Below are 13969 nucleotides of genomic sequence, written 5' to 3'. Positions count from 1 at the left end.
TAGGCTGTTAGCAACATGTAATGAAGTTAACACAACAAGCTGTTTTACGTGCATATTAATCTCACTATATATATAGGATATACATATAAATGACATAGAAATTCTCAGTTTTTTAAACAGACATTTTGGACCAATGGTTTTTCTTCTAGTCTGCAGATGAAATCCATTATTGGCAATCTAGTGGCTGTGTAAGTGAGGATGTAAGCTGCATGGGCACTTAATGAGCTACACCTACAATCGCATAATTTCTGCCTTTAAGGGGAATAACAGCCATTAAAACAAAGAAGAAAAAAGATAGATCTGAAAATAAGGCCTTATAATTGGTATTAAAATATATTTCAGACGTAAAATCTTAAAGAAATCTTTCCCATACAATGGTATCTCACCTGTAACCTTCTCATGGGTGGTCTGGCAGTGGAGGCTACTACCCAAAAAATAAGTAATTAAAAGAAATTATTAATTTATTTTTGGATATATATTTAGTTGATATCCCCCCCTTTTTTCTTTTTGTGTTCAGCAGACATGGGTGGGGTGGCACATACATTTTTTAAAAAATGTATTTTTATTGTAAATTTACTGTGTTCCCAATTTAGTATTATATTGTCAGTAAATATGGGTAAAACACAGCCATCGCCTATCCTGTGCGAATGCCCTCTATGAAACACAGATGTAGGGGGGGTAACTTTGACATAACATGAGGTCCCTAGGTAATAATAGTTCAGTGCAAATGGGCCTTATGTCTGTGTTGTGTTTTTGGCTGCTGTGCCATAACTATCCCTCTATATGTCCTTATTCTTTGTCTGTCTACCAGTCCACACTCCGTGACATGGTCCACGCTGGACTTCTGGACTCCAACCCAGCACCCTCTGATTCCCACACCAGACTGAGCTACTGCCGCCAATCTAGATCTACGAATAGTAAGGGCCATTTTTATTTTCTTTAAGACTGTGTTGTGTTTTTGGTTGGCTGCCATGCCGACCGACCTGTTTGATTATTGATCGTGGCCGCCATGCCATTACTATCCATCTCTCATCTCTCTAACTATCCCTTATATCTGGTTTTACCTCTCTAGCTATCTCTATTCCTCACCCCTCTTTATTTATTTATGGCCTCCGTGCCCTGACTATCTCTCTATACCTCCTCTCTATCTGCTGTAAGATAGGTGTCATTTACATTTTTCCACCATGAGTTTCTATTTTTTCAACTTTTTTGTTTTCTAAATAAAAAGTCCAAAAATACATATAACTTTTATGAAACACCTCACGTAATGTTACGTTGTCACAGTATAAGAATGATAACTTTGACAAAAACGTCAGATATAATGCTACGGTGGCGGTTTGTGTTGTGCTTGGTTGTGTGATTACCTGTCATGGCCGTTGTGCCATGACTACCTTGTTTATCTACATTGATCTATTAGCGTAGATCTATATGGTACAATAATTGTCAAAATTGAATATTACACTCTGTTGTTAGGATTTATTACACACACACATACAATCATGTACACACAGGACCAATAGACATGCATTAGCTGTAGAGAGATGTCAAACCGATGGAGTGACACATACTAAGAGCTCCAAGCAGTTAGAGCTTCAGTGCCTTGCTCAAGGGCACCATCTTCCAGTTTCCACATCAAGTCCCTACAGACTCAGCTATATCTCACCCTTCCGTGTCTTTCCTCATCTTTCCAACTATATCTCTATTTATCTCTATCTCTGGTTCATCTCTCCTGCCTGTCACACAAGATATATAGTGTTTTTATTTTCATAAAATCTGTCGTGTTTTTGGTTGGCTACTGTGCCGACTCATCTCTTGGATTGATCTTGTATGGCCACCCTGCCATGACTGTCTGTTGTGCTTCTATATATATTTTTTTAGCTTGAATCAATATTGATAAAATAATATATTTTTAATGATTAATCTTTAAATGGGGAAATTCAGTTTTTTCACTCTTGTAATCCTTACATACACAGATACACCAAAAATACAAACATTAACACACAGGACCTGTAGGCATGTGACGGAGCTGCTACATAGTAAGCACTTCAGGCAATTAGCACTTCAGTTCTTTGTGGTTTTCACCATGAGCTGCATTCCAATACCCATATTACCATACTACACTGTCAAAAAAGGGGTATGGTTGGGGTACATTCATGTTCTTTAATGTACAACTGCTGTTGATGTACCGTCAAAGGGTTATAGTTGGTCCATAAGATACTATCATGTACCTTTTCTGGGTTGGAAGGGTACATATAAGTACCAAACTGAAAAAAGGCACGTCTATACCATTTACCCAATATTTAGAGGTACAATATCAGTCTGTGAACAAATGTTGTTGGGAGATGGGATGGTCATTGTGTTATTATTGTTATTATCTGTCTATCAAGCCTAGGTTCTGTGGTGGGTAAAATGCCTATTTTTATTAATGCTAGTGAACTTAGAAGAAATTTTCAGCTCTGAACTATGACTGTGGATATTTGAATGGGGGGGGCAGTGTGCGCAGTCATGTCACTGTGTCACTGCATCTTTTAACGGTCACTGCCCTGCAATTGCTGCGCAAACCAGCAAACTGACGAGGAACTTTCAACAGAGGAGCTCCTCCAGGAGGTGGAGGAGTCAGACATAAACCTGTCAGAAGAGGAGGCATAGAGACAAAGAGGTAATGTTGGGCTGACTTTGAAAATTAAAGATGTGGTGTGGTAGTTAACTTCTGTGGAAACTGAATGAACTGAATGGCTAAATTGCTAGCTACCATTATCAAGAAAATGATCAGAATTTCAGTAAGCTAGTTGCAGTCAGCAGTTGGGCGTCCCTCCAAAAATACAGGCTAAGGTAATGTTACAGTTCATTATAGACCAGTTCTGGCGTTATATTTAAATCTTTTGTCTAACAGTAAATGAGTTGAACTGAACAGCTTGCTTGCTAGCTAGCTAATGTGACTTTAGCTGTTTATGTAAGCTAAAGCTGGGCTAGCTAGCTAACGATAACATTAGCTAAAGTCATGTTAGCTAAATTTACATTAGTAGCTAAAGGTAAGGTTTAGCAAAAGTTACGCTAGTAGCTAATGTTATGCTAGATAGGCAATGTTACGCTTTATAGCTTATGTTAACTTTAGCTAACAGTTATGTTAGCCTTTTTTTTTTACTGGCTAACGTCAATGTAACATAAAAATGTAACATAAAAAAAGTAACAAAAAATAGGTAATGTTACCTGTGCTATAAATTCCCTGTGTCATTGTGTTTTAGTTCTTAATTGGATATTAGTTGGTGAGATTTTTGGTCGTTAGCTAACGCTGGCTTGATAGAGGGAAGCTCTGGTTTATGCCCCCCTCCACGTATCCTTCTGTCATGTCAGGCTGTCCTGGAAAGCCTCATTTCCACTAAGCAGTCCTGTTCATATAAGTACTATTAGCCTACACATGAAACAGCTATTTCTGTGTAGTGTGCCTTTTGTACTGTTGTCCGGGTAATGTTAACGCTGTAAGAGTTAGCTGGGACGAACGGTCACAGCTCAGTGCACACAGGGGCACTCATATGCGGTCTGTAGACATACAAGTAACAGTAACGTAGAAACTCAGAAGCATGAGCACGTGTTTTACTCACTTCATTTTTTATTTACCTATGTTTTTGTCAAGAGAAATGACTCATTTGCTTTCTCTCTCTAGTTTGTGTGTGTATGTCTGTGTGTGCGTGTGTGTTTGTGTGTGTGTGTGTGTGTAATAAATCATTCAGGTCATGAAGTAGATGGAGAAACCATGATTTAGGACATTTAATTATCTAAATTTTCTTACATAATACAGCAGTTATATCTGTTTCCACACTTTCAAAATTTAGCTCATATAATTTTAAGTAATCATACAAGTATAGCAATATTACATTAGAATTCAGGTAAAATATCACATCAAAAAATGATTTTTCTATCAACACAAAATTTCAAAATCACAGCATTTTTCAGCGAAATGTAACAAATCATTTATACTATTTACTTTCTCCCTGTTTAAGTTACACTTCCCAGAAGGTATCAACAAATCACATTGTGATAGCAGTACAATACATTTTTCTCTTCTTTACCCTTTCCGTTCATGTGTTCCCTTTACGTCATACATGTTAATGTATAGCAGTGTGTTTTACAGAATAACAGAATAATATGCATCAATGCAGACACTGACTGAATGTACTGTAATTCATATCACTTACCTCTGAGAGTGTTCTTAGTACAGGGTATTTCTTCAGTACATCCACTGTCATACCATCTGCAGAATGCGTCGTCACCTATTAAAGCAGGCACTTGTAGGAAATAATAAGTGCAGAGGAACGATTATACCATACAATGCAAAAATAGTTTTTCTCATCTGAAGTAGAATTTTGAAACACACAAAGAGTCTTCATTAATGTTCATAAATACCTACTGTAAAATATTATCCTTCACAATAACCTTTCAGAAAAATGTATGCATGAATCCACTTACTCTTGACACATATCTGTAATGAACTCTCAGCTTCTGCAGACTCTCCGGCTCTCCTGTGCCCAAGCTTTTACTTGCATGCAAGGGAATGGTGCCAGGTATACTAACACAAACAACAAAACACAAATAACCCCCATCATTAAAAACAATTAAATTAACACGTCCAAGTAAAGTATTAAAATTATACGTTTGTATGCATTGTTATATTCTATATCATAAGATGCGTTCAAAATCAGAACAGAAAATAACCAGCTGTATAAAAATTTGTAACTTACATAGCTGTTTCCATCCAAATTCTTTGAGTACTTCACAGTATGTGATTTATAACATCTTTCACTTATTCCAGATTGGTAGAATACCAATTAAACCAATTAAATTATGAATAAAGCTATTTATACTCTACCAACAAACTGCCATTTATAAGACAACTGTAAATATACTTCTTGGAATGGAACTCCAACTCCAACTAGAATTGTATGCAACTCTGCATTTTAACTGTCTGAAGTACATTAGTGTTGCAAAGGAGTCACACTATAGTAAACTAGCTAAACAAGCTACTTCTTAAATAGCAGATTTAAATTCAAGATATATGTATATTTCAAGATATCAGAGATGCATGAAATATATGAAATCATATCTGTCAGGTATCAGGTACATTTATATCTGATATGTGAAACAGGATATGTCAAAGGTGCTGGTAATATATGAAAAGATCCGACACATAGATCTTAAGATGATTACATTGTAGGATATTTTATGAAGATTTCACGGATGGGTATCCTGATTCCGGATTCTTCAGGGTCCAATTTTGTCTGTTTACGGAGATATTTCAAGATAGGATTCGTTCGATAGGATTTGTATTCCTGTGGATATCGTCCGCATCTCTGACTGCTCCATATTTTCTGGTTGTTTGTCCAGTGCCAGGTTTCAAAGGGTGAAGTTGATGATAGATTAAACTACATCATCAGAGACAAAATAAATACAATAAAATGAATGAAATTTAAATTAATGAAAATAAATTTTGTAGCCAATATTAACGTATATAAAAAGGTGCTAATTTAACAGAAATTTGCACATTGCAACAGATAAAATAGCCACCACTTAACATTATTGACTAGCAGCTCATGTAGCAGATGATCGTGTCATTTTAATGCTTATGACTTTGCGCTTATTACTATCATAGCTAAACTTGGCTGTAGGTAGCCAACATTTAGCCTTTTTTCATTTTATCAGTCAATCCTATATTCCAGACTCAGGGTCCATATATAAAAAAAAAAAAAAAAGACAAAACATTACATATAATAAATAGAGTAAAATCATGTAATAAAAATAGTTCAATTAATGTCCAACAAAGACACAACTATACCAATGTCTGGGATTGGTGACATATTGTGCTATACCTTATGTTGGACAGAGCCACTATTATTTCATTCTCAGACCCATTTAGCCAGCAGATAAATTTATACACGAGGTTTCTTAAAAGAGCTTGGAAGGTATTAACTCCTGCAGTCACAAACATTTCACTGGCACTTCACCATCTAGGTCTCTGTGGTGATATTCTCATGGCATTATTATAAGCCACCTACAGTCTCTTTAAAGTTGTCTTTTTGTATTTAGCATTTAAAAGCTTTGTCAAGGATGCTCAGAATTTGTTACTGCAAACAATGTTTGAAAAATTAACATTTCTTCAAGTGGTATTCAGTTGTTGATGCCCATTTTGTATTGCAGGTCTAAACTTGCTGTAGTAAATGACACCTGCAGGTATATTGCATATTGCACACACTGCATCACATTCAGTAAAACAGCACTTCAATTTTATCAGGAAATCACATTCCATCATGGAGGGAGGTGTCCTGCTAAATAACCCTTTGAACATAATAATGTCAACAACAGCACACCATTCTTGGACCTTGCAACACATCCAGGATGACTAATTCTGGAGTGTGTGCAGAGTCCATACTCCCAGATGGCTCACACTGTGTTGATGGTTTGACACAGTAATAAGACACAGTAATAAGACTACTGTGGCAAGAAGGGTGTGTAGAGAAAACTGAAGGAATGACGAAATGATTGAATCAGAGAAAAACTTTGACCCGCTGCCAAGATGGGATTACAGCAGTGGTGTGCACAGGCACTCCTTCGGGCAAAGCCTCATTTTCCATTTGATGTAATCTGCTCGGTAATTCTTTGAGTGGATTCTGAACAAACCACAAGTATGTCGTTTATGACGTAATGAAACCTAATGTTAACTTCTGCATAAATGTTCTCTTTTTCAAAGTAATAAAGACCAGCCAGGAGGATTTCCCCTTATAGTGTCTCTCACTTATAGGCCTCACTATTACAGAGCAGACACACACTCACAGACACAGAGATGCCAGGGAGACTGGCGACGTGCTCTTAGAGACAAGTTTGCAAACTGAGTCAGCAGCTGCATTTTTGAATGAGTCAACTAGTCCACCACAGAGCCCTTTCGTTTCTCACAGCCCTGCCCTCAACCCTCCCTCACAGACAGGCACTCACTGCCTACGTTTACGCAGCGCCTGACCTCACCACAGCATCACTTCCTCCCTCTTTTATTAGGATACAGCTGCAAATAGCCAATAACAATCTAAAAGTATTTTCCAAAGACGTAATTCAGCTTAGTGGCTGAAACTATTGGAAATGTTTCATTCTCCATGTTAATTCAGTTCTTTCTCACTAAATCTTTCGTTTCACTTTTTGGCTTGAACTGATTTAGACATGCTGTGGTGAGTGATATGGGGAATTTTCTGCAGAGCTGATAATGTTATTATCCTCAGGCGATTACTGTATGAATCAGTCATGTTACTAGGAAAGAGACTCCTACGTGAGCTTTGACTTCTCCCAGTAATACCTGCTGGAGGGCTATTATAATGTCACTCTGCATTATTCTCCCTTACAAGACATCTATGAACAAGGAAGTGGAGGAGGAAAGCAAGGGGGGAGCAGTAAATTGTAAAACATGGTGCAGTCTGGCTTTGTCGGGTGACTCAACAGGAAATGATGGAACGGGAGTAAGTAAGGTGAGCGAAGGAAAGGGAGGAGGCTGGGAGTAAGAGGAGAGATAGAGTGAGGGAAAAAAGAAAGACTGACTTTGTCATGCCTCAAGATTTTAAGCTATGTTGTGTAAGAGACATCATATCATGGTTTTCTGAGGAAATCTGAGGGCACTGAAAACACAAATGGCCTTGCCATTTCCGGTGTGCCCCCACACACAATAAATAATCAGTAGGTGAACAACAATATTGCCAAACTTGACCAGTTTCCGTTGCCCTCCTGAAAGGTGATCCTGTTTGTTCTATCGTGAGTCAAAAAGACTTTGACCTCAGAACAAGTTGTGACCATTGAGAAGACAAGCAAATATTGACAGTGTGTTCCTGTCACATCTGTTTATCTTAAATGAAAAACACTCAGGTTGTCCTCATGAGCAACCTTGTGTCAGTACCAACAAATATTTTTCACTCAAAGTCGCTACTGAGGAGCAAAATAATAATAAAAAATAAACCCAAATCACTTGCCCACATACAAGCACTTTTTAAGCACAGATTGCACTATAGGGTTGCTATAAGTCCCTTTCTTCAAACTATCTTTGCATTTTTACACAGAACTAAACGATGCAGCATCGCCCTTCTCTAGTGTGTGATTTTAGATAGCATGCTGGCATCACAGAATCAAAACTGCCTTTTGCACTGCCTGTTAAAGGCTGGAATATTGTGCCATTATAGTGGATTCACTCTGGATGTGGAACAGCCCTGAGGCACGCCGATTTTCCATGATGTGGTTGCGGCTTTCAGCACCCATGTTGAGCAGTCATATGGTTCACACTGGCCACACCAAAACCCCAGAGCTCCACAGCAGGCTGACGATCTTCAGGCATAGTGTTGGCTCCTGGTCTATTTTTTCTCAAGCATTCATCGAATCTGTCAGAAAAACACACTAAATATATAAAGGCTATATATATATAAACATGCATCAAGTGCTTCCACAATGCTTGTCAGATACAGTGGCGAAATGGCGGGACAAAGTTGTCTTGCCTTTAAGTTACCACTGGAGGTAGTAGCAGGGCCAAAACAGTGTGTGCATAAACAGGACAGCTGGTGGGACAGGACCATGGACAGGACATGTCGGACATTTTGACAGTGTTTTATGCGTGCGACCCACCGCGAGAGATTTAAATAGCAGGGAGGCCGTTACTCTCTGAGCACAGGATGAGATCAACTGCTATATAACAGAGATAGTGAATGATTTCCATTGTCATGTTTTTCCATCGTTATTGTTTAGAAAGTGCTGCCAGAGCATATGTTTTATGTCACACTAGAGGTCGATGCTGTTGTGTTTAACATCACACAAGTCATGCCTCTTTTGGGTCTGCGATGCCGGTATGCTATCACAAACTGGAGCAGAATAATGCAGCTGTCATTTAGTTCTGTGTAAAAATGAAAGGGGGGCATAAAGAAGGGACTTCATAGTGGCCATTTGATCTCTGTAAAGATGGCTTCACTTTCTTTGTACTGAAGCCTTTTTTCTCCCTCCTCCATCCTCACTCATGTCAGCTGGAACTCTTAATGAACTGGAGATCAACTTCACAGGGTTGCGGAAGGCCTCCCACTAGGCCTGCAGACCCTCTGCCCACATCGAGGCTTGAAATCATGGGTAGGGGAGCTGCCTCTAGAGCTGTATCCTGGGTAAAGAATCACTCTTTTCATGCTCAAGTCACTGCCATTCATTGAAGCTGTCACCATGAAATCAGATGTCACAGGGTTTAAATCACTTTAATCCTTGCCACTTCCTCAATCACTTCCTTGCCCGCTGATTCTGCTATGTTTTTCTCTGTTGGTACCCTGGGGAAAAAAAGTATTTTTCTTTCTTTTATCCATGAAGTTATGTGTTTGTATATGTGTGGTTTCCACCTCTAAACCATTAATTTGCTCCTAAATTTTAATCACAGGACACATTAGCGACTTATGATGCTATTTCTGAAATTTGTGTCAATAGATTTCGCAGAAAGTATTGTCTTTTGCCAGTTCCTGAGCTACCGAACAATCAAAGGCAGCTCAGTCATCATTCTTCAGCCCGTCCTCCTCTTCCTCCGGGTGGCTGTTGCGTCTTTGATAACTGAGCCGTCTCCTAACGGGATGAGGTCAAAGGCCGTGATGCGAAGCCCACTCAGACATTTGAGGAGCCTGATTCCTTCCTGACGCCTCCAACTTGTCAAACCCAACCACAGATCCATTAAATTAAAAAAGATTAAACAAAGGGTGTGTTTTTCAAATCAAACATAACTCTGTAGACAGAAGCAATAAAGTCTGAATGAATGGTACAGATTCAGAATTTAAAGGGATGGTTCACCCCAAAATCAAAAATACATATTTTTCCTCTTACTTGTCAATCCAGATTGTTTTAGTGTGAGCTGCCGAGTGTTTGCGATATAGGCCATAGAGATGTCTGCTTTCTCTATAATAAAAAATGGAACTAGATGGCACTCAGCTTGTGGTGCTCAAAGCTAAGGTTACAGCTCAGCTGAGGAGGACGGCATTAATGTTTACATCTCGCAATGTCATGAGCAGGAACCTTGTGCATGAGTGCATGGTAACTTCCTTCTGTGTAGTGATATGATGGTTAGCAGGTGTAGTTTGGTAGAAAGAAAATAGTTTCTACATGAAACTGCAGAGTCCCATGTAGTTCCATTATGTGAGAAAAAGAGGACATCTCCACGGCCAATATGTCCAAAACTTGGCAACTCACATCAAAACAATCTAGACTGATGGATAACACCACAGGTAAGAGAAAAAATATGCATCTTTGATTTTGAGGTGAGCTGTCTCTTTAACCATTTAATCCTCCATCTATTCATGCCCCATTTCATTAACTAATACGTACAATTATGTATATACTGTACCCTGTGTTTGGCAGTTGGCTTTGAAATGAAAGCATCGAACACAAGCGATCCACATCAGGGTGAAGGAAGTGGTGGGTGGCAACAAAGATGTGCAAAAAGGTCTTTTTCAGAAGAATTTCTCTTTGATCTTGCACAATTAGGCTTACTCCAGCGTCATTTCAAAGTTGGATGACGAGGCCTCATTTTTCAGCTGCAGTGCTGTTACAGAGCTTACTCAACTTCTCAAGAACTCTTCATTTAATGAATGGGAATTTTAACTTCTTACACATGTAGGCATGAGGCATTTTGATCAAAAATCTATTCTAAATGTTGCAGTTTAATAAACCAAAGTGTTATACAACTCTTTGTATTTGTTACAGTGTCCAACATTAATTCACAGGATCGACGATTAAAAGGAATGTGAAACTCAAACACAAGACAAGTCGACCGTGACTTTGAAAATAGCAGCAGGCTTGTCTGTCTGCAGTCTGTAACGGTGCTCTAATTACTATTACATGTTTGTACACAGCTGGTTCCTCTATAAGAGAATTCCCTGTGTCACCATGTCAGCACATCAACCTACACAAATGTATTTACCATAGAACACGTATGTTAACACCTACTTACTCCGTTTCCTATTCCAGCTTGCGGCGTTGTTAAATGTGTGGTGGGCAGACATTTATCTTCTGAGATATTTCTCATCTCAGGGGTTATCTGGTGTTCACAACATACTCGACCAATGCAACTTGTTATTACAGGAATTATTATCACTCTTTGTTGCCAACACTATTGATTCTGGATTTAAAAAATAATCAATAGAAGTCCTTGATTTTGGCTTTGATGATCCATCCTTAATTTTGCAGCAGCGTGAGGGAGTTCCTTCAGCGTAATCCATCACTTTTTCGAAAAAAAGGACAAGAAGAAGAAGGGGGGCTGGGGAGTTGCAGATGTGGGAGGTGGGCTTCTGACTGCACTGACAGCTGTGAGGGACGGAGGTCTCTCAGAGCAGGAAATGACTTGACCTCCCCTGTGGGAGTCTGGCCCACCCCAACAACATCCCCCACAGCTTTGAGCATCCTGGGTCACCACAAGCGCCCACAGAGGGCCGCGGAGCAACAGCAGAGCATAAAATCTGCTTGTACAAGCTGCAAAAAGCTAAAATTTGGAAGGAAACAAAAACAACAAATCACTGGATAAAGATCGTCTAAGGGACTGAGAGTATTAATCAGAGGTGGGACCAAGTCACTGTTTTGCAATTCACAAGTAAGTCTCAAGTCTTTGTTCCTGACCCCAAGTCAATACTCAAAAGTCCCAAATCAAATCCCAAGTCCAAAACTTTGAGTTTCGAGTCCTAAATAAGTCATAATCCGCTTGTAGTTCCATTTTAACAACAATAACATATTGAATTTACAGAAATCCTAAATGCTTTTTCTTTATTTGTTAAAACAAGTATGTTGAAAGTAGATGCATCTCCTTTTGTAATTTTCCCATGTTTTCCATACTGCACTTCACATTTGTTTTTTATTGAAAAGATTTTGTACATAATAGAAATCCTCCTTGGTATATTTTTTATCAACTTGCGCTCAGTAACGTAACACTAGTTTTTCATGGTTCTCTCCTGCAACTTGATTTGATGTTGTCAGATTGGTTAAAACAGAGACGATCCAGGAAATTAAGTGTTGGCTTGCTGGGAATTTAGACTGTAAAAATAATGAAAGTAGTATTCATAAATTCATCCACTGGTTTGTGGACTCCCCTTTTGAAAAAGAAATTAAACTCCTGACTTTTGCCTTGAGTGCCTCTCACCTGAGTAAAAACTCTCAGGTGCCAAGACACATCCAGTCACCCAATCGTGCTGCCTCTCGATCCACAGAACCTTCTTGGTGCACACGTGCAAAGTAGTAGCTTGGTTAGGGGGTGATGATGGGGTGCTGCAGACTGCTCGGTTGGTGATGAAAGCTGCTCCTGCTGCCAGGATCAGCTAGTAGCAAAATTCAATTGCAATAGCCAGGTTTCAACATGCATGCACTAATACTAATTATATTTATAGCACAATATGTAGAATTTTAACACTCAAATGTCAAGAGTTGGATTTGAATATATCAGCAACACTACTAAATACCCATATATATTGTTTTTCAAATGAACAAAAAAATGGTTTGGGGGTTACTCTTAGTTACTCTCAAAGTCTTCATTTTGCTGTTACCAACTTGGTTTTTTGGAGCCAGAGGTGACCATATTTGGACAAGAGGGTGGAGCTGTGGAGCAGCAAGGGCTGGATCTGACTCATAATCTGTAGATGGACATCACTCAGGTGACCATGCCCTTAAATATGCATAACTTTGTGCCTTAATAAAATGTAAACGGATAAATTATAAGCAAAATTCACTCTCGTAGACATAAGTGTCGAAATTAGCTATAGAGACCAAAACTTTTTTTTTTTACCAAGCTGTAAGCTTGTTATTTCTACTGTAAAATTGGACATTTTAACATGGAGGTCTATGAGGATTGACTGTGCTAGCTGTTGGCACACAGCATTTTTCAGCCCCTGAGGTTGCTGTTTTTGCTGGAACTGAAAAGTTTCAAAATCAAGATGTAAGTTGCACCATTACTCTTCAAGGTCGCACATTTCTTAAGTGTAGCGTGTCAACTGAAAGCAGTCTCAGCTCTTTGTGTCACACAGGAATCACATGTGATACCAGTCACTTCATTGCACAACAGGAAGTTGATCGAATGGCTTATTTGCTAAAATGTATGAGTATTCCTTTGAGCAAACAACTTACGTTGGTGGGAGAGGGACGATTGATGATTGCAGCAATAGAAGCAAATCACGTGTTGTATTTATTTTGTGGGTTTGTGATTTACAGTATAGGTATAAGACACTCCTTAATCCATAAATGGCCCAATGAGGCTTTTATTAGAGTGTTAAAACTGTGGAAAATTTTAACAATTGCACAGAAGGAGGGGAGGTCACAGGGTCATTTGTCATCTCTCTTTTATGAGGTGGTTATTTTATTCAGCACCGTAATGTTTCTATTTGCCTGCGGGTTATTTGGATTGTTACAACAGTAAAAAGATGGTTTGGCAGTCTGGAGGAAGACTGTAGGCCCAGTGTGGCCTGGACTGTGGTAAAAACAAGAATGGCCTGCACTCACTTCCCTGTTATTTTCTACTAAATGGCCTCCTGTATTATCCTTCTGCCTCTCGCAGCGTGGGTGAAGACAAACACAGACAGTGAACTCCTATGTGACAGGCAGGCTTCAAAACAAGTCCTCATCCACCATAACTGGGCTGCCAATCTTGTACTTGTTCCTCTCTATCAGTTGTATATTGTACTCACGCCAAAGGCCACCCACACACTCTCTGACTCCCACACAGGTCAGGCCAAAATTGTTTACTGCCTTATGAAGGGCAATTTTCCCATACACTCATTACACAAGGCAGATAAAATGATTATTATTCTAATTCAGGACATCTCTGGGCGTTGTTGTTATTTGACCCACAGTAACCTTGTATAAACCTGACTGTCTGGTTTTATGAACATTAACATTTATCTCAAAATAAATTAAATATTGTGTGCTCAAAAATATTGCATTTTTGCTAGAGTTT

This window comes from Plectropomus leopardus, chromosome 8 (genome assembly GCF_008729295.1).
Source record: "Plectropomus leopardus isolate mb chromosome 8, YSFRI_Pleo_2.0, whole genome shotgun sequence".
In the NCBI taxonomy this organism is placed as follows: Eukaryota; Metazoa; Chordata; class Actinopteri; order Perciformes; family Serranidae; genus Plectropomus; species Plectropomus leopardus.
The sequence above is the reverse complement of the archived record's forward strand: the minus strand, read 5'-3'. Positions refer to the sequence as shown.